Source organism: Anomalospiza imberbis, chromosome 17, assembly GCF_031753505.1.
Source record: "Anomalospiza imberbis isolate Cuckoo-Finch-1a 21T00152 chromosome 17, ASM3175350v1, whole genome shotgun sequence".
NCBI lineage: Eukaryota > Metazoa > Chordata > Aves > Passeriformes > Viduidae > Anomalospiza > Anomalospiza imberbis.
The window spans coordinates 13,680,648-13,705,722 of NC_089697.1; the positions used below are offsets into that span (position 1 = coordinate 13,680,648).

Below are 25,075 nucleotides of genomic sequence, written 5' to 3' on the forward strand. Positions count from 1 at the left end.
CATTTAATACATGTAGACATTAGACCATTTCATATTCCAGTTGCCTGGGAAGTTGACAAAACAAGCTTTTTATTATCTCATTTTTCATTTAAATATTTTTCTAGTTCTGTTTTCAGCACCCTCACTCATCTGGTTTTCTTTATTCTGAGCCTAAACAAATGTGTATCATGCCAAACACCTGTGATTACAGGGCAGTAAATTCCCAAACTCCACCTGCAAAGAGCTGATTCCCAGATCTGTGTGTCTGATTTGGGACCTCTCAGGCCTCCACATGAGGGTGCAATATTGGCACACGATGAGGCTCCTCAGTTGTGTGCCCTCGTGCCCACAAATGTCTCTTTATTTTTTACCCACAGCAACACCACTTGTGCATTCAATGCCATTAACTCCTCCTGTCGATTAGGCAAGGAATTATGTGAATGTTTTACTGAAAAATGGCAGGAAAAAAATCAGAGTACGGGTATGTGAGCAAGGGAGACTGATCTGAAAAACCTGACTCCTCATTTCTCAAGCAGCTCCAACTTTCATTGATGCTTAAAGCCAACTGAAGTCAAGCATGTGAAGCAACAGCAAAATAATTTCTCTATATATTCAAGAGATTTTCATCCCAAGGGCTGCTGAAGAGCTTTTCCAAGATACATAATGAGAGCTAAATTGATGGATCTCAAAGGAGAGAAACTTCTGGGCTGGAATTTGATACATTTCTGTAAGAGAAACTTAGAAAGGATGGGCAGAATATGTTGTGCATTAAAATTACAAGGAAATACAGTGCTGGGTCGTAGGGGTGATACGACAGGGCTTTCAAAAGGCACTTGCATTGCCACAGGAACATGGTAAGGATAGATAAAAATAAACCATCAGCTTTAAAGAGAAGAAGAGCTGATTAGCAGAGCCCCACATTCTCTGGTTCCTGGGGACAACAACCCGTGGGGGCACAGCCCCCAGCCCTGCTCTCCTCACCAGCAGAAATCCTCACCTGGGGCACAGGGGAGAAAAACCAGAGCTGGGAGCTGACTAAAGCTGCTCAATAACTGACAGCAGTATTGTCCCTTGAAACACATTTCTCTGTCTAAACGCCAGAGCTACTGCTCACGTTCAGCTCTTGCTTCCTTCTCTGCCACGCCCAAGACCTCTCACCCGCAGCAGGGAGTGCAGACAGGTGTGCAGGTAATGAAAATGCTTCCCAGTCAAAAAGTCAAAAAAAAAATTATAAATAAGAAAAAATAAACAACCCTAAGAAACAAAACCAACACATCTAGACTTCTTCTTTGACTGCGGGGCTAAGAAGAAAAAACTTTTTACAATCTCAAAATCATCTTAACCACAAAACCCAAAACATTGGCACCCCTGGGTGGGCACGAGCCCAAGTGGGCACAAGCTCAAAAGACTGGAGCCCAGACCATCAGAAGATCAGGACATCACACATCAAATTCCAGCCCGAGAAAAGGAACACTGCCCGAGAGGAACTCCTGAGCAGACAGCCTGACCTCTCCGGAGAAAAGATCGCTTCAAACTCGACTCGGAAAGGAGAAAACTGCTAAATAACTGACTGCAGCGTTATCCCTCTTCCTGCAATGCCATTTGTTGAGAATCCTTACATGCTTCAAAGTGGAAGCTGGCACTCGAGGGCCAAAGCAGCTCCCCTGGGACACAACCAGCAAATTGCAGTGCGCCGCTCCCAGGGACCACCTTGGCCAAATGAATTTCCCCCAGTCCCCTCCAGAGGAATAAGAAGCTTTGTGAAGAGGCCCCCTCAGAACAGTATGGTCCAAACTTGCCCTCTGCAGTTAATGTGCTGCAACAAACTTCTCCTCTCAGTGACCCTGGCAGGGCCTTCCCTGGAGAGAAGAACTCCTGAATCCCTGCAGGGATCAATCCCTTCAGCTCCTTCAGACACCCCCAGGCTCACTGAAAGCTCACACCTCCTTTCATGCCAACCAGTCCAGGTGAAAGGCAAAGCTCAAGCCAGCTGCTTCAGGGGTATCTATAATATCCACCAAGTGAGTGGGTTAAACAATGCGTTCATCAGCAAACATTCTTGTAGAGAAAAGGGAAAAAATCATGGTCAAATGTTGCTAGAATTGTGGGATAGGTTTTCCCTGAATAATAACAGTTATCAGTCTGAACTGAGTATGGTGTGGGGCAGAAACTGCTCAGAAACTCCAGGTCACAGCTTGGAGGGAAACAAAAACTCCCCCAAATCAATATCAGCAACCAGTAAAACCCATGTCAGGTTTGGATTTTGCAAAGCCACTGGTAATCAGACCACGAGTTCATCTCATCTCAGACCCCAAAGTTCAAAGGAATATTCTAATATTGATTTGGCTCTAAACATCTCCCCTGGAACAGCAAGCCCAGCAGAAGAAAGCCAGGCACACGAAACCATGAAAATAAAGGAGAGCCTTCAAAGAGAAAATTTTCATTCTTACCAAAAAGAAGAAAAAAACCCAACCAACCAATCAACAAAAAAAACAGCCCAAAAGCCCTTAACAAACAAACCAAACCCAACTCAGTCGTTACATCCCTTTCCAAATTCTCTCTACACCTCTACTTTGAAGATATTTTTGCCTTGAAAGAAATAATTTTAATGTAAAATTATTCCATAGCATTTGCAGTTGAAATCTGCCTCTGCAAGGACTAGTCCGTAGTTCATTTTGAAGAGAGAGAATAAAATGCAAAGGAAATGTTTATTTCTGCAACATCAAAAGTCAACTGTAATTTAATTAGCAGCTATGGCAGATTACAAGATTTGTGATTCCTCCAATAAAGACAGATTTTTTTAGGGGCAATTAACACAAGACCAGATGTGAAGCCTTGAAATTCAGAGAGAACAAAAGTGGGAGGTGGAGTTGACAATAAAAATGCAGGAAGTGGAAACAAACAAGTTGTTTTCTAATTTTTATCACAGTTGTCCTTGCTTAGGGGGAGACAGGTTACTGTTACAGGAAGATGAAATAAATTAATGTGCAGAGCTTCCTCATGTGCACAATGTAATTCCTGTTCTCCATGCCCCTCCATTCGGAGCAAAGTTGTTTGCTCATTAAAAAAGAAATTACTTGTAGCAGTATTTTGGGGGTTCATGAACTTTTATTATTTGTTGCATTTAATAAGCACAGGGAAAGAAAAAGGTCATGTCTTGACTGGAATAGCTTGTAAGTGAATTTATCAGCAAAACACAGAAGCTGAAGATAAAGACAATCCACGTTTAGTTGCTGTATTTGATTGTTTTCCTTGTGGCTTAATAGTGTAAATTAAAAGAGAGCTTAAATGTTAGCACCACTGACAAGATGGCACATCCAAAATTATAAGGAAGCAAATAAAATGATTCATGTGGAATTTTGAAATATCTCAAAATATGTCAGCCACCAGATGTCACAAAACCTGCAGGGGATGATGCAGTGCACCAAGAGAAGGGCAAGGCTCTGGCAAAGCACAGCATGGCAGGAAATTATCCTACCAGTCCCCATAAATCTGAGAGCCTGGGAAGGAAAGGAATAAAACACACCAAAGACAAAACAAACTGAGATTTTTCTCTGCCACCATCTCCCTCAGAGGAGAACTGAAGTGCTCAAGACCAGCATCTTGAGCATGGCAGAAAACAAGACTGCCATGAACTAAAAAACAGCATTCAAAAATCTCCAGGGCCAGTCTGACCTTACCTGAGTGTGACAAGGTCAGTGTGTTCAGCATCACCCACAAATGCTGCAGACCAAGCAGTCACTTGGACTGCCAACAGAACAAATTCCCAAATATCGATTTGTGTTCACACACAAAATGCAACAAATCCCATGTGAAAGGCACCATTCGGAACAACTAGAAAGTACTCTCCCCACTGGCTTTGCCAAAGGCATTTCCATGTACTTATGGAAACACAGGAAATGTGTATGAATTGATTTCTACCCCAGCTCGATGCTGATAGCAAAATCCTCAGCCCAAGAACTGATGCTCAGTAAAGAACTGGACAAAACCTGACCCAATTTGCCAGAACGAAGACAGCAAAGGGTGCAAACAAGAATTTATCCTGTGCAGGAAAGAGCCCCAGGAAATAAACTCTCTGTTAAGACCCCTGAACAGTTCTAAAGGCCCTGCAAGAGCATTATTCCTCCTGACCCTGCATTTATTGCAGGCACCAAGGAGCTCCGGCAGAGCATCACCCCCAAACCAGGGCCCCAGGCAGGGATGCAGAGCCTTTGGACAGGGGTGCAGCAGAGGGACTGCAGGATGTTAGGGGAGGGCTTGTGTGCTCAAATTAATTAATCCAATTAAACATCAGCACTAAGAAGGGTTAATAAGGAGAAAGACAGATTTCCAACTGCTCTGACCTTGAGCTGTTAATGAGGTGCAAATCCTCTCCCCAGGAAATGTGGTTGCTTGGTGGAAGCAAGACAGTCTGCAAGAGAACCTGCAGAACAGCCACAGCACCCTGTTTATCTCCTTCTGGTCATGGATACAAGCCGGGAAATATGGGAAATATGGGGCTCCTAACTTGAAGCAGCTTGTGACATATAGAAAGGAAACAGAAGTGGTTTTTCAGTCAGAGCACCCACTACGTCCAAAATAACAATCCACCCTATCCACTCTGACAAAATAACACATAATAGAACTAAAACTGTGCTGTCAAAAATAGTCTGTTAAGCTTCCCATTCCTCTGAGGCCTGCAGTCTATTTTTGCTGCTGAGAGCTGAAGTTACACACGCCCCACCGAAGCTGCCTCGGCTCAGCCACTTGAAAGAAGCAGCCTGCAAAGCATTAATAATTCATCTGATTGAGTTTAGCTGGCACACTCAGCAACCAAACTGCACCAAACTCCTGTGAGGAAGGAGAGGAGCTGTTGCAGAAGGATGTTTCCTGCTTTACAGCACATTCCTTTTTTCTCCTCCGTGTGTTTATTGGCCATGAAAAGCTGCCTCGGGCAGTCCAGGAGAAAAAGGTGCTCATGTAGCACCAGGGTAGGAAAAGAAGAGACATCAGAAGGGTGAAATTTTCCATGTCAACCATGATCCACCAATCCAGTTCACTTCTGATAACTCTGTGCTCTTTGATAGTCCTTTTGAGAAGTTTCCCCTGGCACGGGAAGGGCAGCAAAGAGCTCTGGTGCCATCCCTCCTCTTCCCACTCAGCCTTCAAACGGAGCAACGCTGAGGTGCAGCTCACCTGTGAAACATCCCGTTATTTCTGCGATGGTACAAGGCACAAACAGCTTCAAAAGGAAAGTCCCTGCTGCCACAGCAGCACATCATGAACTCAGCCCTACATTTGGGTCCACTCATTTTACTTCCCAAATATTTTCTAGAACGTGGGACTGAATTAAACCTCTGGCAGCCTCCAGGTTTATTCACTCTATCGATTGCTCTGGAGATGAGTGGGAGCAATTATTTTGCAAAGGTTCATTCTCCAGAGTGAAGATGGAGAATGCTAAATGTATTCCAGTGGTGAATAACAGCCGAGAGGGAGAGGAGATGCAGCTATGAATGACTGAAACAGAAATGCACAAAGCACTGGGGTCTGCAGCAGCAGTTTCTGATGACCACCATGGCACAAAGGGGACGTTGAGCATGCCCCAAACACAGAGATTCCTTCTGAGGTGAGATGGAGAAGGCCCAGCTTTATTCCTTGACAGTCCTGCTCCCTGACAAGGGGCACTGGAAGAGCTGCAGTTTTTATTTTCACAAGCAGTGCCCTGGACACCAACCCTTGCCTGGGGCTGAGCAGAGCTGGCACTAAAGCAGCCAACACACCCAGGGCAGCCCCAGCCCCAGCACAGCCTCCCCCAGGAGAGGGAACAGCAGCTTCAGGACTCGCGTGGTGAGGCAGCAAAATGATTTATTATCTAAAAGGATTTGTCCCAGCTTAGTTACAGCATTGGGTTTTAGTGTTTTGTAACTAACACCGGCCCTGAGAGGCCCACAATTACCTTTTATATTACAGTTAAAAGTGCAGGTGTCAAAAGCTGAGAAAGATGATAATCCACGGGCATTCATCATCCCAGCACTGGGGACACAAAGCTCTGCAAAAGGCAGGACACAATGTCTGGCAAAATATGTCCAAGAGAAAATCCATGGGCTGACTTTCATCAAGAAGAGCTGCACCTCACAAATAACTTTGTGCTTTCAGCTCTCTGCTTATGTATAATCACATATATATATTTCTATAGATAAGCTATGTCTTAACAGATGGGGGAAATCCATAAATTAGGCCTCTCTGGCATTAATTTGTTGGTGATTTTTCATTTGCATGAAACCAACCTTAAGTAATTTGTGTTTATGAGGAAAAAAAAAAAAAAGATCTTTCACCATATTGAACTTCACCATCTCATGGAACAGGTCATTCATTGAATCATTATTGGATTATCTTCCAGTAATTAAGTCTCTTCAGTATAGCAGTTATTCATCTGAGTAGGTCTTAAAATACCACAGCAAGAGAGCATTAGCAACCACTTTTAGAAAAGTAATTCACTCGAAAGAAGATGGAATATCATTTATCCTTCCCAGTGTGTTATTCTGGCCCCCAAAAGCCTCAGGTCCTGCTGGAGCAACCAGAAACACTTGCTCACCACACAGGAGACCTTCTCTTCTTCCAGAAAATTCAGGATTCCGGCAGGGTGCTCATTTTCCTGGCTTTTACAGCTGCTTGTGCCACAGCAATACAAAATGAACAGTCAGATCTGCCATCACTTCAGTATCTTGTGAGCAAATAAACCCCACAATGGAATTTTCCAAAGTTTCTTCAGGATGTGTGCACCAAGCCATTTTTCTTAATAAGGCATCCAACACATTTTGGCTGATTTACTCTTTTTCAATTGAAGAACGTGTCCATGCAGGAAGAGAGGAATCTGATCGTTTGTCTGGGGGATTTCCAGACTTCCAGCGCTGCAACCATCAGGAGGGCCCAGGCAAATTGCTACTGAACGGGCTCAGTTTATCCAGCAGCACAGGGCATCTTTTGTGAGACAGACAAACCCCGGTAAATCCACGCGCAGAGCCACACCACCACTCCAATTTTCTATGCCAGTGGCCACATCCAGCCTCTGCTCCTGGGAGCAGCAGCCTCCAGAGCCCCAGCCCTGGGGGCACAGGTGGCCCCATGGCCACCGCCGGGGGGTTGGTGCCCCGGGAGCGTGATGCACTCGCAAGGGGTGAACAGCCCGTTGTTCAAGAGCAGATGATTAAACAGCTGTTACTCCTAAGCCAAGGATTCCAGGCCATAAAACAGAGCTCCGCAGCCGGAGCAGAAATTCCCCGCGCAGAGTGACGAGCATCAGAGGAGCTGGGAGCAGCTGCGGGCTTTGCAGGAGAGCTCCCTGCAGGGTGGGCTGTGCCCTGGGCAGCCTGGATCGCAGGGCTTGCTGCAAAGACACAGCCAGTCCTCAGCAGGGCTGGACTGGTCAGGAGGGGAAGCCGGATCGAGGATTGTGAACTGCCCGCCGAGCCCGAGTGGACCCCTGAGCCTGGCACGGGAGCACACACGGTGGATGTGTTCTCTGCCGGCAGACACTGATGTGCTCCCCACCGGTGCCAGGGAGCTCTCCTGCCTGGGCAGGGGTGGTTTAGGAGCAGGAGCCAGCCCCAGCTCACAGGAGGGGCTGCCCGTGGCTCCTGCCCTGCCCCTGCAGCCCCCGGCTCTGCCAGCTGGGATTAAAAGCTGCCTGGCACAAAGCCAGCAGCACTTGCCTCCTCTTTGATGCCACATGCTCTGTCTTTTCACATCTTCCAGGATCTCAGGCACAGCCCAGCAGCCATTGCAGAGCTCTCCCCTCCTCCCCTCAATTCTTTTGCCACCTCAGCAGCAGTCACTCGAACTCTGAGCTGCAATTCCCAGGGGGCTGCAGCTCTCCTGCCATCTGACTGGACTTCTGGCCAAGCTTCTTTCCCATTTTCTGGGGTTACTCTAATGAGCTGAGCACCACTGGTGTCATGTCAACCTCACAATTCCTGGACAAAGCTGTTTGGAGCCCTGTAGCTCATTTCCTTCAAGACTTAGGAATAAATTATAGCTCCAAGCACCAAAAGATCTCATTAAACTGAGAAACACCCAAAAGATTGGCGTTTTCTTCAACAGCTCCTTCCATCCCAAGAGAGAGGGACTGCACTGGGAGCTGCTCTGGCAGTGGCAGAGCTCTCCAGGGTGGCCTCTCCCCTGTGCCCTGCTTTCCCCTCTAATTTGTCCTCCAGTTTTGATGTCTCAGTCTCCTTGCTCACACCTGCCCAGCAGGAGGGGTGGCGTGGAAGTATGGAAAGTAAAACCAACCCCATTGTTGTGATAAGCAAAAAGTAGCATTTTTGAGGATGAGGAGTTTTGCATTTCTCTGTTCATTTCAGTTATGTTTATTTTCTGGCCTGGCACTTCCCAGCTCAAGTTAAAACCTGAAGTTATGACCCATCACACTGCAGAAAGTCATTACTACACAAATCACCAGTTCAGCATTGTGCCCACCCACACAGAGCTGTGCAGGCGTGGACAGATTTTTGTTCCTCTCCAGGGAACATATTTTAATCACCTTAACAAGGAAAAAAAATTGCCAACCTCTGCTGCACCTTGGCTGGTACTCAGCCACGACCCTGCCAGCTCTGTGTGCAGACATGCCAAAGCATCACCCACAGAAAGGCCAAGCTGGTGAAGATAAAAGGAGCTGAAACCCTCTCTGTCGTTACCCCAGAGAAGGGGCTCCTGCCCCCTCAGCCATTCAGCCCCCCACACCCAGAGGTGCTGCAGCCTCAGGAACAGGGCAGTTCCCTTTTCTCTGACTTGCAGACCCCTCTTCGCTCAGACTAAAATGATTTTACAGCCACATGAAGGCGTGCGAGGCTCCTGTGTGTTTGTTTTCCAAGCTGTGCAGAGCAAATCACCTGCACCTGAGCACAGGGGAAGGGTGGATCCCCAGGGAGCTGCCAGGGCTCTCCCTGTCCTGGATCCATCCCTTTGCACAGTAACTCCTGCTGAGCCAATTCATCGCAGCATTCCCACCTCACTCCCTCGTGCCTGACCATCATTCCCGTTCCCCGATCATCCTTTGCTCTACAAATGCTGCTGCAGACACACAAAACCACACGAGGGCTGGTACACTCGTGGTTCCTGATAGAATTGTTCCTTTTGGTTTTTTTCAGTTGGCCAATTTATAAAGAATGAGAACATAAAGGGAGAATTAACACGGGCAGAAGTTTCACATGTGAAATCAATTTCAATCAAACACCAACCACTTTCTTCCAAACGAGCCCGCCCATCACAGAAACACAAATAATTATTTATAGACAGAGCTTTTCTGAGGCCAGAATAACATCTCAAGCACTAGAATTTAATTCCCATTTCCAATATGTTTGAAAACTGAGCACATTTCCATTTCCACAGGCAAATATTAGTTAGGTGCAAATCCATATTATTTCCATGAGCATTCAGCTTTCTAGTGACAGCTACAAGGAAAAAATCTGCTGCCTGCAGACCAGCAGCTGCTCTGCTGGTGCTCTGTGAGCTCATAAACCTGCATTACTGTCTGCAACGTTGTATGCAGTGTAAGGGGAGTGTGTTTGATTTAAGCCCAGATGTTAATATAACAGAACCAGCAGCAGCATCTCCTCAAAGTTTCATTTCATCCATTCATTGCCAGGGAGCTGCTTTCTGAACCAGAAACATCAGATACTAACCCCTGATTTGGATTTAATTGCCCAGTTGTGAACAGATTCCAACATTTCCCTCTGGGTCATCTTTTAATTGCACATATTTCACACCTACACAAAAACCTGAACACACTAAACCCTCTCCTTCAGAGGTGGAGACTTCATGAGGCTGCACCAACAAGAAAAGCAAAACTTCCCAAAGTGTCACAAACATTCTATGGCTGATTCATCTCCAGCCTGAAACAACATCTCCTTAAGAGGGAAGGCAGCAGGGACCTCAGTGCTGAGATTTAACAGCAGCTGTGGAGAAGGGCAGGTAGTAAAAGCCACAGAAAATTAAATACTGTAACGAATAAATAGAGAATTCAAGAGAACTCGGGCCGGACTCCCTAAGCACTGCTATTTGAAATTTGCAGTGAATGAGGGACAGAAGTTTTCTGGACATTAACGTAAAGGTTTTATTGAAGTTTCTCTTCTAAGTGTTGGTGATAAAATTTGGCTCATAAACCCTCAGATCTCAGAATATTAGAGAGACATTACATTATCTATGGCTGAAAAAGGACAAAATACTAGACCGAATTACAGAGAGCCAGGCTATGCCAGATGTTTCATGACCATGTGTACTTTCAGTCCTTAATTAAAAGAAGAAACAAGAAGTCCCAAGTCACAATCGTTACACAGCTTTGAAGGAAAGAACTAAATGAAATTTCTCATGATTCTCTAGGGACTTAAATTAAGTTCCCAATAAAGTGGGCAGTTAACCATGTAAGAACAGATCTCTTCAGGGCTTTAATTAAATGTGACTCATCTAAGTCACAACTGTCTTGGAAACTTCAGGTCCTCTTCTCAAGGGGGGAAAACCCAGGTTACACAACAGGAGCAAAGCTGAAAGTTCCCACTTTGGAGATCAGATGTGCAGAAGATGGGTGGCAAGGAGCAGATACAGAGAATTTGCAGGCTGTGCCATGCAGTGGACATCTGCTTTTCCTGCCAAGGGGAGGGGAACGGGAAGAAGCAATTTTTCAAGATAATTGGAAATTATAATATATACAAACGTACCCTGAACCCCACCTCCCTCAGGAAAGAGTAATCCAGGCCTGCTTCTCCATTTCAGAGGAGCAAGACTTCTTATTTCACACAAACTGGGGGTAGATCTTTCAGCCTCAGCACATGTTCTCTCCTGAGCTCCTCCTTCCAGGTGGGCAGAGAAACATCCTGGCTCCTGCCCTCTGCTAACCAGCCCCGAGAGTTTGGAGGGGTGATCCAGAGGGGATGGTGTTTTCATAGGAAATCAGGACCTTTTGGAACACAGAGTTTCCTGCTTATGCAGAGTAGCTGAGTGCAGCTTATTTCCTAATCCCTCCAGGCCTGTCTGTAGCATAGGCAGGGGGCTGAACACTGGATTTAGTGACCCCAAGACTTGTGTCACCACAGTGGCAATCAGATAGCTTCAGTTTTCAGTGGGAATTCAGGTGTGAGCTCAAGTTTTTAATTACAGCTAAACTGTTCTTGGCCTGAACTGCTGCCTGTCCCCAGCCTGAAGAAGGAGAGTGCTCAAACAGGGGACAGGGCTGAGCAAACACAGCAGAGAAGTGACTGCAATAAATAACTGGCAGTCTAAACATCTCCAAACTGCCCGCTTGTCTTGGATCCTGTTTCCAACCACCCATCCACGTTCTTTACAGCTCCCTTTGCCTGCCAGAACCTTTAGGGGCTTTAAGACAGGGTAGGCAGCAATGCTAAATAGGATTTGTGGAGCTGACACTTACCCCAGGGGTCGTTCTGCCCCTGACTGAAGCACAGATTGTTCTTGCTGCAGGGCTAGCCTGCACAAAATGCTCACTGAGCAGCTGGGGCTGCAGGAAAAGATCCGTTTCACCCTGGGACGTTAAACCACACTTGAACTTTCAGAAACCTGATTTTCTTGGGGATCGATGTAGTCAATGCAGGTGTTGAGGGAAAGCAATTGCATTTGCTGCGCTCGTGCAGTGCCTGGTACCCCCCCACAGAAGCTCTGCTGTGCCATGAATCCAGAGCAAGCTCTGGTGATGCACAGCTCGAGGGGAAAGCACTGACAGGGGACACAGCCTTACAGCTGTTACAAGTGTCATGGTTCCCTCCAGCGACTTCAGCCACGCTGCTCTCACCGAGATTCACAAAGAGCCAGGTGCTCTCCCCTCCCCACCTCTGCCTCTGTTTGACAACTCATTTTCTGGCGTATTAAACCAATGATTATTAATGGTGCCACAGCTGTCCACACCAGTGATTGTGATCAGCTCAAGTTCTCTACAGCAGATAAATATTTTTCCATAAACCTAGCAACGCTGGATTTCTGGAGAAAACTGTCAGCTTCTCAGTGAAGAAACTCTATCTTCTCAAACATTTGTGCAGCGTGTAGTAAAACATAACCTTGATCCAAATATAAGAAGTGTTTAGGTAGGAGATGAAAGGGGTGGTTTCTTGAATTAGAAATAATATCCTAGCCAGGAGTTATTCATGAAAGTGGAGTCTTAATATTTACTTAGGCTTTCAGCAGCATTGATTTGCACTAGAATGTATTAACTTTTCAAATATTGCCCAGTGTAGCTGGGCACTGAAATGTCCCCCACTAAAAGCTCACCAGAAGCTGGGTCTATCAGAACAGTGTCTATTTTAAGCATTCAGCTGGGCTTGATTCTGCTTCACGTGGAATCAAGGTTTAAAATACTCCTTTCCACACAAAAAGCTATGGTTTGCTTACAGGCAAGGGGCCCAGGAAAGGCTCTCACACACCCTGAAGGGTCTGTGGGCAGCACCTGAACCCCCTGCCTGCTGGGGGTTCCTGGGGCAGGGACAGACCAATCCCCTCTGTCCTGACCCAGCAGCCAGGAGCAGTTCAGAGCTCCCAGGGGGCTTCTGCAATGCCAGGACCCTCTGGGACTCTCCCCAGAAATCCCAGGCACCCAACACTGTCAGATGCAGAGAAGGAGCTGAGAAACCCTCAGTGAGCCAAGGCCAGCTGCAGGCAGCGTCACACCTGCACAAGGCACACCAGAAATCCTCTGCTGGCACTTTTTTCTGCATGTCCAAAGCTGTGGGGATGGCTCCTGACTCCAGGATCCAAAACTATTCCCTGCCTTGCACCATGTACAACACTCATTGGATCTTACATTACAGTGATTGAAGCCCTGACAAGACACAAAACCCATCAAACAACTCATGGCAAGGCACTAAGAAGTTTACTACAAGCCTCCTCTCTGCTCAGTTTGCGTGCAAAATGTCTACTTTAGTTAATTTGGTTCTGAAAACACAAATCTGAGGATTTCCTTAAAAAAAAATAAATCAGATGTTATTTGCCCAACAGAAGTTGCTCGTTTTTGTTATGGCATCAGGCTCACAAACATGCTTGGAGAATTTGCAGTGGAATGGTGAAAGGGCAAAATGCATCAAGCACCAGAGATGAGAAAGTCTTTGGGATGGGAGCAGAGATTGGCACCTGGCCTTGGAAGAGCCAGAGCAGGTGTCCAAGAAACAGCAAGCTCTGTCTCAGAGGCACCAAGCTCATCCATAATGGACTCCTCAGTATTCAACTGCATTTCTTCCCCATTTTAAGTTTGATGCAGCTTGTTCATTTTCAGGAGATATTTTTTCCCCGAGGAGCCCCAGCACTTCGTTGCCACAGCTCCTGGAAGTTCTCTGCTGGCGCTTGGCCCAGACAAGTCGTTACTGAGCACACGCCTTTGTTATTGCTGAAAGGCAGGAGATTGGACAATTCTGATCATGAACCAGTGCTGGCTGCTCCCTGTGCTCTAGGTGCTTCAGATGACACCTGAACACCCACAGACCTCCAAGCTGAACCTGCCACAACGAGAGCTGCCAGGCCAGAAGTCCTCCCTCATCTTTTGTGACACCCATGGACTTCACACCAAGCGTTGCAGAGCTGCACAAAGGCCCAGGTATTCACCTGGAAATGGTCAGTGCTGAGGCACTGGAGTTAGTCTGGCTTGCTAGGAGCCTAATCCCAGGGCTAGGCTCATGCCTGGTGCCCTGCCCCAGCTCTGGGCTGGTTTCAGAGCTGTTGTTCAGGTGGGGCTGTTGATTCCTGCAGTTTTTCCCCATTCAGAGTCACGCAGAGCCTCTCTCTGCTGCCACTCTGCTCAGTCCCACCGGGTGTAACACCCCAGGGTGACAGATCTCATTACAAGCTTCCAGATAGCCCAGGCTCTCCTCGTTAGACTCATCTGTGCCAGAGGATTTTGCCAACCAAAAGCCATATGGTTTTTCCTTCTCATGCCTGCAGACCCCACTGCTTCCGTGCTCAGAGCTCTGCAAACAACAGATGGGGCTGCAGTGGATTCCTCCCAGCAGGCCACAGCACCAGAGCGCCGACCCCAGCCCGCTCTGCCAGGGCCATCTCCGAGCCTGCTCCCACTGCTGGAGCCAGAGCTCAGGGGCATCAGCACCAAAGGCTTGCCAGCAGCCACTTGCACTGGCACTGATCAAACTCAGAGCCAGTTCCAGACACAGAATCACAGAATGATGAGGTTGGAAGAGACCTCTAGGATCACCAAGTCCTGTGCCCTAACACCTCAACTGGACTATGGCACCAAGTGCCATGTCCAGCCTTTTTTTGAACACATCCAGAGATGGTGATTCCCCCACCCCCCTGGGAAGACAATTCCAGTGCTTTATTATCCTTTCAGTGATTTTTTTTTTCCTAATATCCCACCTGTACCTTCCCTGACACAGCTTGAGGCTGTGTCCTCTTGTTCTGTCAGTGCTGCCCGGTGGAAGAGACCGGCCCCAGCTGTCTGCAGCCTCCCTTCAGGGAGTTGTGGAGAGCAATAAGGTCATCCAGCTCTTTCCAATGCAGGCAGAAGCTCCTTATGAAAATGAGAATGATAAGTGGAATTGCTGTGCCTTTACACCCTCCTGGGAAACAACAGGCCAGCAGTCTGAGCTCCCAGCCAGATCCTAGCTGAGGTGGATATTTCTCTTGTTTACAGCCAGGAGCCTCCCAGGGGGACATTCGGAGTCACTGTGGCCCTGCAGAGGGGTTTAGCACAGAGCTGCACCCCAAGATCCCATCTGCTCTGAGATGCCAGAGAAACCCTTCTCTGCCACACAGGAGGGACTGGCAGCACGTTGTGCTGCATGTTGGCAACACACCTCAGAGAGAGATTTCAGGTCAGGGTTCAGCTTGTACTAATGGCAGGAAGGACCCTGAGGTGATGGGAGGCTCTGACACAGTGACAGAGCCTGCAGCAGATGGGTTAGAAGGAAAACACAAATGCTGCTGGAAGAGCTGCTGTCCTGAAACACAGCATTGATCGTGTGCTTGCAAAGACACGCCATGCTGAAGACAAACTTCTACTCATGTTATTAGTTTTGAGTTTGTAAGCGGTTTCCAGCCAGAATTCTCTGTGGGAATGGTTTGATCTCTTCAGTGCTACTAAATTCCCAGAATCGAGTCAGATCCAATAACACGGTGCAGCTTGGAAACAGAATATTTGTTTCTAACCCGTTTCTGAACGATTTTCGTTATTACTATGAAGATGTGAGGATCAGACAGCCATTGTAGCAGGGACTTCAGGGGTTTTCTATAAAGCTTAGCAAGTTCTGTAGGAGCAGAACAAGAACTTCACCCTGCCTCTGAGCACAGATCTGAAGTGTGCATCAGCAGGCAGTAAACATGCACCAACATCAGCTTTTACAGGAGGATGGAGCCAGAACGGAGTGCTGGGCAGGCTCCCAAATTCAGCGTCCTGTAACCTGCAGGCAGAGGTGCTACAGGAGTTAAGGTGCAGCTCCAGAAGTGCCAAGCCAGCCCCTTAGAACCAAGGGAGGCATTTAACCTGTCAGACTGAGGAACATTCCAGAGTGCTGCCTTTCATTTATGCCCAGAGAAACCCCCTGTAAAGAAACAAGAACTGCAAAGAAACCTGTAGCAGTGTGTAAAGGGTTTCCTCCAGAGCCCCCTGTAGCAGCTCTGCTCTTTCCATCCTCCTGCAAATCCCAGAGTGAGAGCAGAGCTGCAACTTCTCCTGCCTGGAAGCTCCCCACAGGTTTGGCTGGCCTTCAGAAGAGTCTCCTCCCTCAGCCTCTCCTCTGGAGCAGCTCCAGCTCCTTTCCCAGAGCTCTGGCAGCACAGGAGGGGGCAGGAACCCCACCCCCAGCCCACCCAGGACCTCCCAAACTCGGCCTTGCCTGGCAGGAGGAAGGAGAACATTCCTGGAGGTCCAAGGAGCACAGCAAGCCTCCCACACATAATTCTGAGTTAAAGCCACCTGCAGAACACCTGAAGCTAAGCCTGTGCTTTGGACTCAGCATTATCCACAGCTGATCCTGCTTTAAGCAGAAACTATATGGGAAATTAAATGAACCTGAGAGTGAGGTGTAGTAAAACCAGACCAAACGAGCCCCATCATCAGTCTTTAACTCTCAGGATAACAAAAGTACAACAGAGCCCAGAGTAATGAGATCTGCACCATCTTCACCTGAACTCCAACTCAGCCTCTGCTTCACTGGAGGTTATTAAATGCACAAATTGGTACAAATCAGAAAGGTGCTCTTAATGCTCAAGTGGCTTCCCAAGTCTACTGAAGTGTTTGAGGATGGAACTTCTTAATTGTCATGAAACCCATCTTCTAATACAACCAAGCTCTTGTCTAGACAGATCAAAAAGAATAATTCTGAAGCCAGTGTTGACAAACTGCTTTTCTTCTGCCATGACAGATGTGTGTTTAGCAGATGCTCTCCAAACATCTTTATGTAAACAAACATCTTTATGTATTTTTTAAAAATCATGTGGTACAGTCACCTCATCCTACCAGAGGGGCAAAAAGCTCAGTATCTCTTCATCATCAGGGAAATAATTTCAACAGCCCCAGAAGCACCAGACCTTATCCTGACACTGTTTAGTGCAGCTCTAAGTCTTTACACAGTTAACTTCCCTATCAAGAAATCACAAAAAGCAAAAATGATTGCAATGTCTCATTAATTAGTGGTTAATACAGGTGAATCAGTCAGGCCAGCCAACTCAGTAGAACTTCTGGTGCTCACAGCATGTTAATACGTTGCTAATTAAGACCATCAGCATTCCTTTTAATTAATACATTGGCTCGCTTAAGATTTAATTGAAATTTTACCAGCTCTCACTTTTCCAATTCAGAACATGTAGCAGACAAAAACTGTGCAAAAGGAAGAACGAAGCTGTTCCCTTCATGTCTGTGGAGACAAATTCAGCATTTCAGCTCCCAGCTCATTCCACCCTCCAGATTAGGATGGGAGTGTGAGAGAAACCCAAAGAGAACATTTGTGAATGTGTGCTCACACTCAGAGCTCTCTTTGAGCAGGAGAGGAGCTGCTTCTGGCTCTAGAGGTGACACATGGACACCAGAGCCAGCAGAGCTAAAGATTCCTGTGGCTTTGGTGCCTCTGAACCCAGAGACTGAGATCCACTGACATCCACAGAGCTTTGTCTCCAGAATTACAGGTTTGGAGAACAAACCCTCAGGGACAGGATTCCTCCAGCTCCTGTCTCGTGAAGTGTAAAGTTCCAGAGTGAATCACTGGTTTAAATATCTATCTCCAAAGGCAAGATGAGAATTGTTTCTACTATAGCACTGCATTTTTTAAAAACAAAAAGCACTCAGTGTATCCTCCCATCTGCTTTCTTCTGTGCTTGAATCACTTCAAACCTAACAGAGCTTCTGAACGAGTTGTGTGTTTAACACAAATACCCTGAAGAGCTGTTGAACTGAGATTCAGAAAGTGTCAGATAGAACCTCCAGAGAATTTACCTGCAGGCAGAAGAGGGAGATGAGAAACAAAACTATTTCCATTTTCCCTTGCTGGAAATATTTCAAAACATTAGAAAAGTATCGAAGTGGTTTGCATATATTAAATCTGAACAGGGAAATGCCTTTTAATTGCACAGAAACTTTAGTTTCCCAAAGTTCCAGAGCACTTTATCAATCCTTAAATCATATTCCCATTCCCACTTTATTTCCCTCTCTACAGCACTGGCTTCCCTTGAGAGTGAACATTTCCAGGAACGGGAGATTCCCAGGGAATATGAGAGAGTTGTGTCCGAGAACTTGTGCCAGGAGTTTGCAGTGAGCCCTTCCCCTGGGCCAAATGGAAACACGAAGTCCCCAGTTCCCGGGGGTCAGCCCAGGGCCTCTCTCTGTCCCAGCAAGTGCTGAGCCACTCCTCACTGGGGGCACAAACAAACATTCCCTGCCTTTCCTTCCCCTGAGCATGGAGCTCAGCACTGCCCGCATCCACAGGAGCTGCTCTTTGCCATCTGCAGCAGGAACGTGGGATTCCCGTCTCAAAACTGCATTAAATTACCTTGAAAACAGCACAGGCAGAGTTGATTTCCCCCAGCCATGAGGCAGAAGGAGAGGGAACTGCTCTGTGTGTGGCTGCCTGGGGGCTCTGACGGCACTGGGGTTTGTACCAGAGCTGCACCCACACAGATATATCTCCCAGTACCCCTCCCCAAAACAATTCTCCTCGTGCCACATTCCCAGAGAAAGACAGAGGGATTCTCCCCAAAGAGCAAAGGCTCTCTAGAACCTGACCCACTTAATCCTCTAAAAAGAAAACAGCAGAAATTCTTCAGCCATTTCATTTTTCCCAGGGGAATTATGCAGTGATGGAGACACCCCAGGACTGCAATCCCTGCCAGTGTGGTGTTCCTTGAAGGGCTGAAATCCAAATAAGAGTGTGCCTGGGAGGGAGAATGGAGGGGGAAGGATAGAAATAGAGGCATTAAGAAGGACAAATATTCTGTTGGTAGGCAGGCTCATGATGGAAGGGGGATTATGATTAAAGAAATCTCAAGAAGACAACTTTAAAACAAAGAGAAGAACTGCCCAAGTTACAAGACCCAAACCCAAACAGAGCTGTCCTGGCAGAGGAGGCTGCATCTCCACGGGGCCCCTTACATGGCCAATCCCTGAGGAATCCCAGCCTTTGTTTGGATTTCATGTTGCCTGTCAAGGGAGCACAAGTGCTCTGTACATCTTCGGGGTTTGCTCACATTTCCCGTTTATCTTAGGGAGTTTCACGGTGATTTTTAAGGCCTTTTTTGGGGGAGGAAGCACAGCCTGGCTTGTGTCTCCATGGCTTTGCCAGGCAGTAGGTCTGGGCAGCACCACCCAGTTCTCCCAGGTCTGGCAGCACAGGGAGCAGCAGGTACAGGTGGGCACGTCCTGCACTGAACAGGGCAGAAAACATCACCCAGGGGCCAAAACCTCTCCTCTGACATGAAATGTGGTGCTGCTGCCCCTCAGTCAGCTGCTCCTTGCCCAGGTTTGCTGTTCCACCTTCAGCAGGGCACCGTGGCTTTGTGCAGGCACAAACCTCCTGCAAATGCCACCATGAAACCATCTGGAATTTGACACCTCCAGTTGTGCTGGTAAATCAGACTGCTGCTGTTGATGCTGCTTTAAACAGAAATGTTTGACTTTAACTGGTCACGGGCACCTCTCGAGGAAGCCTCTGCTCCCCCCGTTACAATTCCAGCACCAGGACAATGTTTGGTGTGGAACTACTGGGCAGCAGAAAAAATGCATCACTCCCAGGTCTCCAGGAGTGGATCAGCTACTTAACCAGTCACCTATTTTTAGCTCTGCCAGGCAATCAGGATGCTGTTCACAAAACACCTTACCTCAAAATAAAATTGCTTTCCTCAAATGACATTGTCAGGTTCTGTTCTTTTCACGTTTAATGTGAAACTTCAAATAAAAGATAAGGCAGTTTATTGAGAAAGGAAAGACTGTTCTTAATGGGAGAGAAAAATGAATGTATAATAGGCTAAATGTTAGTGATTGTCACTGTGAAAAGATGTTGAGATGTAATGGACATGAGATAAGGGGGGAGGAGTGAGGGATGGAGCAGCACTGCCTGCCACAGGCCTGGTTTGAAGAAGCCTTCCCACAGCCACAGCCTCAAACCATGAGAGCCTTGGGGGGTTAAGGGTGATTTCTCCAGAGGCTGCACAGCTCCCAGGGGGCCTCCTGCCCTCAAGGGACTGCCCAGAGCCTGGGGCAGCTCTCCCACACAAAGCCCAGCTCCAACAGCATTTCCAGCACCAAACCATCCACGTTTTCTCTCACCCTGACTGTACTTTCCCTTCTCCCCTCCCCTCTTGACCCCTCAGATCCCACACACAAATGCACTTTCACTCTTTTCCAGGCTCTAAAAGCCTTTTCCAAAGCACAAGTTTTTTTTCTCGAGTTGTCCACTCTCCCTAATCCCCACAAATCCTGGCACTTTCATCTTCTCAGGCTCAAGATGAATGAGAAGCTGAGGTTTCAAGGGATTTGCAGGCAAGTCCTGCTCTGCTCTCTGGGGTGTTTATGTAAGGCCACAGAAATGCCCTGCACAGCACAGTCTGTCAGGGCGCTGCAGAGAATCACCAAGATAAGCCCTGGGCCTGCCACAGAGAGACAGAGTCACTTAGAGAGCAGGACAAACCCCAAACAGCTGGATCCCAGGGATCAGTGCCTCTGAGCAAACCCCAAACAGCTGGATCCCAGGGATCAGTGCCTCTGAGCAAACCCCAAACAGCTGGATCCCAGGGATCAGTGCCTCTGAGCAAACCCCAAACAGCTGGATCCCAGGGATCAGTGCCTCTGAGCAGACAAACCCCAAACAGCTGGATCCCAGGGATCAGTGCCTCTGAGCAAACCCCAAACAGCTGGATCCCAGGGATCAGTGCCTCTGAGCAGACAAACCCCAAACAGCTGGATCCCAGGGATCAGTGCCTCTCAAGACACCAGCTGAAGGATGGAACCCCATTTGTGTTACCAAGAACCAGAATGGGCACAATTAACCTTGCAAAGTGACAGGAGAATTCTTTGCTGTGTCACAAATCACCTCCATCCTCAGCAGAGTTTTTGACTTTCACACAGTCCCATTTGCAGAAGGGATTCATCTTTATCTGAAACTGTAATTGAATGCCAGTAGTTACCTTGGTGACATTTAAAAATCTATCCCTGTGCTTTGCTGTCAACACTTTATAACACAATAAAGTGCCTCATGGAAAAAGGCAGAACACAGCTTAGGGAATAGTTCCTATGACAACTCCATGAATCAAGGGGATGGCAGAGATCCCCAAATGTCAAATGGACAGCAGCACACAGGTAGAGAAGGTCCAGGCTGAAGTCAGTGCTGTTCCCAAAGCTGTGCTGAATGCAGCTCCCTGCCCAGCTCCAGCCACTTGTGTGATTAAACAAAGCCTCCAGTTCTCCAGTACTCTCATTGCCAAGAACCCTGATATTTACTGTGCCATCAGCCCAGCTGATTTCAGCAGGCCTCTGCTGGGGCTGACCATTACCAGTGGGGGAGGGAGAGCCCCACTTGCAGTCAGTGCTGTTTGTTGAACTTCAGGTGTTAAATACAAGGGGGAAATGGAATTATTGGTCAAAATACAGGATTCCCATTCTGGCAGCACATCCCCTGAGAACCTGGGACAGAGGGCACTGGGCATTCACCCCTGGCATCTCCAGGTTTACTGTTCACCAGAGGCACATCTGTTTCACTGGCACTGGCCCACAGCTCCAGCTCTCCACGAGCAGCAGAGAGAGGAGCTTGGCCGAGGCTCAGGATTGCTGAGGAAAGGCCCCACTGCCCAACTCCACCTCTTCCTCCTGTGTTCCTGCCTTTCCCTTTCTCTTCCTTTAAGATTTCCTGCCTTTCCAGCCTCTTCCAGGCTTTTCTGCTCCCTCCCAATTGCCTCAAGCAGCAGGTCTCCTCCCCAGCACACAGCCCTGGGCACTTCCATCCCTGCCCCTCTTCCCCACAGCACACAAACATCTGGCCCATTGGTCCCTGGAGCAGAGAATTAACTCTATTTTGTTGTAAAGCTAAATCTGAGCACCAGTTTGTTTGGAAAAGGCTCCAAACCAGCTGTCCATGGCCCTTCCTTCATGGCAACGCTGTGCACGGCTTCTGTAGCTGTCCCATATCTGCACTCCAAAGTCCTCAATCCATTTCCAGGAGACAAAATCCAGCCTGGCATGCCCTGAAGATAAGGCTGAGCTTTTCAGCTGCTCTTGCACTATCAGCAGCAGAGTGCATCAGAAACCCAGGTTATCCATTTTATTAAAGAGCGTTTTCCACTCACACAAAAGCGATGGACCCTGCCAAGCACACTCAGGCAGATACACGAGAAGTAAAAAGGGCACATCTCAATCAGAACATGCAACTAAAACTGTGGCTTTGCGGCACTCCCTAAAGGTGCGAGAAGTTTTGCCACTTTCACTGGGATTTCAAAGAGAGGGAACAAAACATGAGCAGACTGGAAATAACAACATGCCTGAGAAAGACAAACCAGGAAAACGAGGAGATTATAATCTTGCCCTTCAGTAAAGTTCTTTTCACCTTAAATCCACTCATTGTGGACATAATCTTGCCACTGGAGACCACAAAAGAAAAGTTATTTGCATACAAAATAGGCTCACAGAAAATTAAACTGCTGTGCAAAACCAGAGCTTATTATGCAAGAAATGTGATAAGCTAAAACATACAAAAAATCCTCCTCAAGATCTGAGCAACATGAGCTAAAAATACCTCTATTGCATGTCATTTACAAATTCAAAGAGTTGTTTAGGCTGTGTTTAGATTGTGATCAAACAACACTCGATACATTTTTTTTCCACTTATGATTAAAGATAGTGCTGGATTTCAGGGGTTCTGATTGCTTTCCTCGCTTCATTTGTATTGCTATTTTTAATTTGCACTTGATGTTCCTGCACCCTTGCTGGAAGCACACGGCAGTGCCGGGAGGGTCCCAAAGTGCTGCTCAGGTTCCTGCTGGCAGGCTGGGCTGGCTGGGAGCAGCCCTGGGCTACCACCAGGGCTGGAGGATGGGCAGTGGAGCTCCCAGCCTGCGGCTGGCTCCGTGCCCCGCTCACAGCCCTGCCCTGCAGGGCCTGGCACAGGCAGCCACCTGCACACCCCTGCAGTGCTCCCACTCCGGGAAGTGCCACGGATCTCCTGTGCCAAGGGGTTTCTACATCCCAAACCAGCCGGGCTGCAGGTGTTCAGCGCTCCCCTGGTGTGAGGTCCTGGGACAGAGGGCACTGGGCATTCACCCCTGGCATCTCCAGGTTTATTGTTCACCAGGTGCACATCTGTTTCACTGGTGCCACATCACGGGCTGGCAGCGTCCCCTGCACGGCCCAGCACTGGCACAGGTAAAGGCCAGCTCGGGGCAGGTGTCCTGCAGCAGAAATGCTGTGCAGGTACCAGGGCAGGTGAATTAAATCTCAGCATAGCTCCTCAAACTTTTCATTCTTTCCAACTGCAAGGAGCAGAGCTCAGTGCCGTGATGAAAAATTCCTGGACATAAATTACCATCATTTTCTCTGTTACATAACATGATTTATCCAAAGCATGCACTGTGCTCATTCCAGTTTCCACTGAAGTCAATAGAATTATAAGTGTTCACCTCTGAAAAACCAGGACATGCCTATTCATGGGTATAATTTATGGTACCCAAATTAGAATATCCTGTCCTTACGCTCCCAGTGCAGAACTCTTTCCCCTTCTGTATGGACATTAATGGAGCAACACTGAGATTTACCCCCAGATCTTCAGTGGAATGCCCAGGACTGCTCACACTTCAAACAAGCACCAAAACACCTGAACTCCTGACTCTGGAGAACTCTTCTGCACATCCACAAACTGCCTCCAACCACTACCCTTCTCTACAGGAGCCCTCACATCCATGAGGTGTCAAAAAGGAGTAACTGCCAGAGATGCTCAAGCTATGCATGAAGAGCAGCCATCATCTGGCAAGGGCATGAGGAAAGCCAAAGCAGAAAGCAAATGAGTAGGAAATCTACTGTACTGAGCTCTGCTCATCCTCATGGCCCTTTTCCCAAGGCAGTTCTATCCACCAATCCTTCCTTAGGTGTCTTTTGGACAGAGCTTGCCTTCCTTCTGGATTGTGCCTTCAGTCCTTTCTTCAGGACGTTCACAGCTTTGGTTGATCCAGGCTGGCAGTGAAAATCCAGGCACAGATTTTTTTTTTTCTTCAGAGCACAGCAAACATGGAAATCAAAGCACAGCTCAGCCTCGCCCAGAGCCCCTGGGACCTGTCCCGAGGCACTCAGCTGAGGTGAGTGCTCATCTCCAGCTTCCCTGAGCCAGCCCTGGGTTGTCTCAGGGTGCTGAGGGCTTTGGGACTGCTGCACAAGCCAGGTATCCCAAACCTGCATCCTGCTCCCGACACCCCAGTCCAGCAGAGAGGCTGCTGTGCCTTTTCCCTCATCTCTGGGACACAGACAGAGGCAGCAGTCTGTCCAACACTGCCCTTTGCTTCTGTCCAGCCTCCCCTTGCTCACAGCCACAGCTCCCTGGGCTTCTTCCTCCCAGGGAAGCTCCCAAGAGCTGGGAACCGTCCCATGGGCTCTGCTCAGCAGCATCCGAAGCAAGCAAAAAGTCCTTTTTCCTTTTTCCTGTCTGCATTGCTGAGCAAGAGCTGCCCAGAGCAGGGAGGCATGGGGTGAGCCAGAGCAGCATCACCCCCACAGCTTGGGGGGAGAGCAGTGGGGCTCTGGAGTGGGAGCACACCAGGGCCAGGGGGAAGATGAACTTTTCCTTCCACCAAATGAACAGATCTGGCTTTTCCCTGGGCCCCACAGGGAGGATGGGCAGATGGGCCCCACAATCACTCCATGCCACAGTTGCACCACACAAATGTGCTTGGAGGAAAACTCCTGCAGCACCAAGAATGGGCTGTTACAGGAGTCCAGAAACGACAGCTGGTGTGTTCACATGTCTCTTCCAAGTTTCAGATTTCTCCAGAAAACAGGAGGCCAATCTGATCCTTTGACTTCGAATCCCCCGGAGGAAGGCTGCCTAGCCTGCCAGTCAGGCTGACAAGGAGACACGACCTTGTCCCCCTGAAACCAGGCTCATGCCAGCTCCACCCCACATCCCCAGGCCCTGGCAGCCCAAAGGACTTCACAAGAGATCTCTTTGCAGGTGATCAGACAGCATCAAAGTCAGTGATTAAACAGAGCTGGCACATGCTGGGAAAGAGATAAAACCCAAAACAGCCCTGAGTTTTGCAACTGCAGCATTTAAGTTAAAAATAATCAGGCTGGTGGAATTACATAGAGTCAAGTTTTGTACAAGTTCCTAAACATAACAGTCCAAAATGGCCTAAACCTCACCTGAACAAAATCCTCCTGGAAGCCCTCAGAGGTGTCATTTCTTCCCTTCATTAAACACGTCAGATAATCTGAGACTGAGCACAAAGACACCCAGCAGCAGTGGTGAGAAGGTGCCAACCTTCAGAAGGGGCACCTGCTTAAGAAACAGCATTTCTGAACAGCATCTCCCAGTTTCTCTATTTACTCCTCAGTATCTTCCAACACTGAGCCCTCTGCCCACTGCAGCCACCTTTGCAACCTGCCTTCCCCAGCTCCACCAAGGAAAAAGCACATCCTTGACCCAAAGGT

General features: G+C 48.0%; 1 protein-coding gene across 1 annotated transcript in view; it reads left to right on the forward strand.

Annotated features, from left to right (window-relative positions):
- The first annotated feature begins 678 nt into the window (after positions 1-678).
- The window catches only part of RIPOR3 (RIPOR family member 3), a 207,959-nt gene continuing 183,562 nt past the window's right edge, over positions 679-25,075 (forward strand). The window contains exon 1 of the mRNA XM_068208089.1: positions 679-684. The gene's annotated coding sequence lies outside the window, so the exon portion shown is untranslated. The remainder of the gene's footprint in view (positions 685-25,075) is intronic.